The following is a 6000-nucleotide window of genomic DNA, read 5'->3' as shown; positions in this document are numbered from 1 at the left end:
TCAATACAGATGCAACCAGAGTTCACAGTTTACTGTGAATGCTCATACAGAAAACATTAACGTCATGATATAAATGATCGCAATGACAATTCAGCATTTCAAAGCTGTGCAAGCATGAGAGTCAGAGTTTAAGATTTAAGTCAGTGGCTACTTGATTTTGACTTTCTTCCTCTTTCCACGCAAGATAATATTGAAGGACTCACAGCTGATGAATCAAGGTTTGCTGGGCCTCTTCTCTGTTCCTAAAAGTTGCCTTATATCACCCTGAAACTCATCACACCTCTGTTAAAGCTGCTAATTTAGCCAAACTTTGGCTTAAAAACAATTATTGTGTTTGATCAATGTTATCTAATTTACCAAATCTTTCACTGTATCACAGTTTCTCAGTAGTCGGGGCCATGATCTGAACAAATAACAACTGCAGAGAAACCAGTTTCCTTCTGGGATCAACAACCCGTCACTGGTGATCTACATCGACCTGTCCTCTGCTGCCAGTGGTCCTCAAGCTGAGCTCCACATATACAGTACGTTTACTGCACATTCGCCGAGCCACTGTGCTGTGTTGTTAAGTGTGTGTTGTTCCTGTTAATCCGAGCGCAGCCACGTGCTTGGCAGAAACAGAGTATGACGGACTGGACACTTTCTCAGAGAGTGTGTCAGTGATCACTGTAAAGTTGCACACAGCCAATAAACAGCACTAATGCCATACACATGGTGAATCCACACACATGTACTCATCTGTCACCTTCAGCTGAACCAGGAAGAAAACTGGTAGACTAACTGTAAATATTGTTGAGTGCGTGAGAGAGAGAAACAACTTTTTTTCTTTTGGTAACAAAGTCCATTCCGATCCGGATTTGTAAGACACTAATCAGTCAGTGTGTGATGTTTGTCAAGCAGAGGATCTGAGGTAGTAAACTCTAAACTAGTTCCTCATCTGAAACAGACTCATGAAATCAAACCCAAACCGAACATTAATGTATGTTTAAAATTAAAAAAGACCTGACCTCCAAAAAAGGAGCCTGCAATCAGAGCTGATAGCCATTCAGGAATTAGACTGAGACAAGACATAATACCTGCAGCAACAGAACGGGGTCATATCCGGACCCTATCACAATGAATACAAGTGGGCAATCATTTTATCTTTCATTGCTACTATTGTGAGGTAAAATGTTGCAATACAGTGATCAGTTAAGGAGGCACCTTACCAGATGTTGTGTTGCAAACAAAGTCATGTTCAAATTCCCTGCGTTGGCAAAGCACAGCCTAGTTTGGACTATCTAGGCTCCCAGGTCAGATTTTGGTTAGTATAAACTGAAAGGAGCTCACAAAAAATAAACAAACATATAAAGCCAACGCTGGTGAAGACGCATCCTTTTACATGAGATAGTTGTTGACCGGGCAACCGACCCTATGCATATTAAATTGAGTTTTCTTTGAATATACCAACAACACAGCCTAGAACGCGACAGGTGAGTGTTGGACACACCCTTTGAAAAAACATTCACACCCAGCCAAAAGGATCTGTGCCTTTAAGAAACATCTTGAGGCGACTCATGGATAGCCAAATGAAATTCAAGCAGATCCACAAGTTTGTTCTTTGTGAGCTTAATTCTTTTCCCTCTCTTCACCCCCTTCTCTTCTTCTTTCTATAACAGGATTTTTCTCTCTATGCGTCTGTCTTCTGTAAAGACTGTGAATAAGGGAAATTGTGTGCACTAGCCAGCATACACAACAGCACAGTGAAGAATGCATAAAAGTACACTGTGTGTGTGTGTGTGTGTGTGTGTGTGTGTGTTCGTTCTTTGGGTGACTCTGCTTTAGTTTTGCTTCGCCCAGTCCCCCTCCAACAAATCCAGCACTCACACTGGAGCAAAATAGGAGCCGAGCCACATCTTGGCACCTTGCCTCCCCTTAAACAAATCAGACCACAGAGGCTAATAAAAAACTCTGAGTCCAAAGCTTGCCTCCACAGACGAGGGGGTACCAAAGAGGGGAGCCATTCTCAGCTACCCTGCGCCGTCTAAAATGAACTTGTGCAAGACAGAGCGTTGCTTTTCACTCGGAACAATAAATGCCAGTCTCTCCACTGTCTCCATCATCCACACCCCTCTTTTCTTTGCTGTTAAATAGTGCTTTGATGTTATATTGTTCTTAACTAACCGGGCTAAAAAAAAACCACTCATTGAAAACAAATTGCTTCTTAGTTCAGTGACAAAGTGAGAGTGAACTTTCCATCTTTAGACCAATTACCACTATCATAGCACACAGCCTGCTGCTTCAAACTTCACACTTCAGACAGGGATAAGAGGGGGTGGAGGATGAAGAAAAGCAGAGGGAAAGCATCTGGCTCAGGGCAGAAATAGGCCAGGCAGGTCTAAAACTAAAACTCATCCAGCCATCCAGGGTGTGTCTGCTGTAGGCTGCCATCAAACATGCATTTACATATTCAAAAAAGGAAACAGGCGTTTGCATGAGTCATCCTTTCCAAGAAGGTAGAGGAAACCAAACTCACAGCGCACAGCACCACGCTTACACTACACAACAATGAATCTGCAGGAGCTAACTAAACTCACAGAGAGGACACACTGATGAAAAGAAGTGACCATAAAAAGAAATGGAAGAAAAATTATTGTATCAGGTTTTTGCAATAACAGCTCGAGGCCACTTTAAAATGACTTTACGGTGCAACATCTGCTTTGAGTACAGGCTGACACTCAATGTAATAAAACAGGCAATTTTCTTCTCTTAGAATTCACTAAGTATAAATACTAGAAGACCACACTTGAAGATCAAAAAATGGGGGGATCGCTTTGCACAGACACTGCGAGTCCTCGACATTGCTTTATTCCTGTTCATATTCTTAATTCTACAGATGAACTTAGTTGTCTGCAGCTGAAAAGTGTCAGCTGAGACACTTGACTTGGGGTTATCTGTGGTACACAGTGGGCTACATAGATAATATAGATATATAGAGCCATGTTACAATTTACACATGCTCACTGTGACTCATGACATTTACTTGAAGCACTGGAGTGCATAACTCCACAACTATTGGACAGACTGCGATGGAAGTCTGTACAGACATTGGTGTGACATTTGCTACATTCGCCCACCCACCTTGCTTCGTAGTGGCATTGGGACAGATCGTGATGTGTTAATGCTGACATGTATACAGATGTCTGAGAAGCGCTGAAACCATTCAGTGACCCATTGTACCCTGCAGAGACGCATTTGCATTTGGTACGTTTCTCCACCCATTAAGTCAGAGTTTTCCTTCATTTGTCGGTACATGATGTACTGTACCTAAATACAGTTTTTTTTTTTTTCTTGGTCAAAATTTCCCGACCCTGCATTAAAAGTGCAACCCGTGCTTCCACCAAATTGCTCTCAGTGTTAATGTTGACACTGTGTTTGTGTGTGCAGTAAATTAGTGTGCCAGAGTCAGGTTTGGGGGGTCGTACAACAGATGAGAGTCTCTTTGTTACTTCCATGAACAGTCTCGGAGAACGTGAGCTGCGCGGTATCATGGTAAATGAGGGATGACAAAGATCATTAAAAAAGCTTTGCTGAGCTGTAATCTTGTGTTTCAGTCAAACCCTGACCAGCATGTCAACAACAGCTCCTGCTACTTTATTTGAACCCGGCCACGTGGTGGACATGTGTGCAGAAAGGGAAGGGGGAGGGGGGGTTGGACCGTATGAAGGAATGGACAGATTCTTGTGTGTTAAGTGATGACAGTAATGTTACAGAGCCAACAAACATCTCTGATAAGATAAGGACAGTAAACCACACGTGTCCTCATTTCTCACCTTCAGCTGAACCGGGAAGAAAACTGACACACGCGGACTAACTTTGTGAATGTTGTGAAGAAATCTCAGGGTCAGAACATGTGTTCAAGTGTGATGTGGATCAACCTAACAGTCGAACATGTCTGCATAGTCATGCAGAAAACTAGGTTAAATAAAACGCCTCATTGGAAACCATCAATTATGCAGGAGCTATGCAGTATCGTAACATAGAGGGCCGTTTTCTGTGAGGTAATTAACAATGAGCCGAGAGACAAGACTGTCATATCTCAGAGTGAGTAAACAGTTAAAACATTCTTGTCATTACAGAGAGAATAATTTACCTAGTTACAGGCTTCATGGGGTAGAGAGGAGAAAAATGCAGTGAGAAGGCAGAAAAACAGTTGTCAACTGCTTTTAGTTACTGGTGAAATGAATCAAAAATGGAGAGGGGGCTGGGGGGACCTTTCTGTACATGCATTTAGCACAGGCACATTGAGGCCATGGGCTGTGGAGGTGGATAGTTTTCCGGACTGTTCAGGCCTAATTAGTGGAACAGGTCAATCAATAAAGCAACCCCCTCCATCTCTAACCACGCCTCTGACGGTTATTCTGCTGCCACTGCAACAAACAGGTTTTTACCCCTTTTCACAGCAGAAACAATATGCAAGACAAATACAACACAGTTCCAACAGCACCACACTTCAACCTCCAAACTGATCACACACATGAATCAACACCTCTCTAAAACAGTTTCAACTAAAACCGAACATAGTTTCATGAAGTTAGGATTTATTGCAGGGGTGTTGTATTAGACTGCATTAGTTTTATATACAGTAGGTGAACCTGATAAACTGGCAACCAAGAGTAGCTGCTCTGTAATTTAGCATGCAAATACAAAAAAAAAACATGGAACCAGGAGGCAACATGAGAGAGAGACCTCTCCTCCCCCTCACTCAAAATATAAAAATTAATGACAGATGATTAATGGCCTAATTTTAACTCCCCCTCCATTCAGAAGTGAGGTTGCTTTATTTGAACTTCACTTTGCAGTAATGATGTACAGTATGTGCACAGTTTGATTTCCTGTTTATCTGCTGAAGTTAGAAACTTTCCCTGTGCTCACCTTAAAGACGTGTACATACGATGATTTTCTCATATCATAGTTACTCTAGAAGCGAATTGTGGTCCAATATTCAACTAAAGTATGATGTCAACACTTAATCTCCAGTGTACATAAACTGAAAATAACTGAAAATTGACTTTTTAGTGAAGTAGTAGATATATTGTGTCCTGTGGTTAAACTTATCTTTTTTTTTGGGCCATTTGACAAATTGTGCACTATTTGCATTGTTTTTGTGATTGCAGAATATTTATTCATATTTATTTAAAGCCCTTTAAAATTGCATTTTAGATTATATTAAATTATTATAATATATTCAATATTATACTATTATATATTAAAGGATCTAACACCAATAAAATATCTTATTTAATTATTATGTCTTTGTGTGCCTGAGGGTTCAGCTTTTACAAAAAGTGTTAACACCACGAGTGGAGGGTTTTTGCTGCAGTGCATTATGGGCTACTGAGGCAGCTGCTGGTGAAGATAGGCATCTCTCCCTCTGCTACTATGAGATACTTCCTGTATGACTGAGACAGCAAACAATATTTAAACAATCCAGATATTTTAGCTTGTAAAGCTCCAACACACTGAACTGGAGATATCTCATTATGTTGTCTCGCTGTTTTAGTTGAAAAGGTTTTAAAGAGCATGTTAAATTAACTTTAAAAGCCACACACTCATACAGCTGCACAGCACTTCAGGCAAATGATTTCACACACTATCAAACTCATAGTGATATCAACAGCTATGATTTGCTTCCCAGCACACAGTTGTCTAAGGCTGAAACGATTATTCAATTAATCAATCTGCACTGCAGGAAGTAGTTAGATCCAGAGAGCTGCAGTACTGCAATATGAAAGTACTCTATTAAAGTCCTGCACTGAAACGTAAGCAAAATGTACTAAAAGCATCAAAAGTAGGCCACTCAAATTTCAGACAAGTGCCTCTTGTGACTGGATTACTATTATACATATATTACTGAATTATTACTACTGATGCATTAATGTGTAAACCACATTTTACTATTTTATGTACTGTTGGACAATTGAATGTAAAGCAGTGCATCATATTCTATCACCTCATCAT

At 40.6% G+C, this 6000-nt stretch overlaps 1 protein-coding gene across 2 annotated transcripts in view; it reads right to left on the bottom strand.

Annotated features, from left to right (window-relative positions):
* LOC130174798 (nuclear receptor coactivator 3-like) overlaps positions 1 to 6000 on the bottom strand; it is a 64746-nt gene that overhangs the window by 35546 nt on the left and 23200 nt on the right. The window lies entirely within an intron of this gene.

The sequence above is a fragment of the Seriola aureovittata genome, chromosome 9, assembly GCF_021018895.1.
Source record: "Seriola aureovittata isolate HTS-2021-v1 ecotype China chromosome 9, ASM2101889v1, whole genome shotgun sequence".
In the NCBI taxonomy this organism is placed as follows: domain Eukaryota; kingdom Metazoa; phylum Chordata; class Actinopteri; order Carangiformes; family Carangidae; genus Seriola; species Seriola aureovittata.
This window is presented reverse-complemented; position numbering and strand designations above follow the sequence as displayed.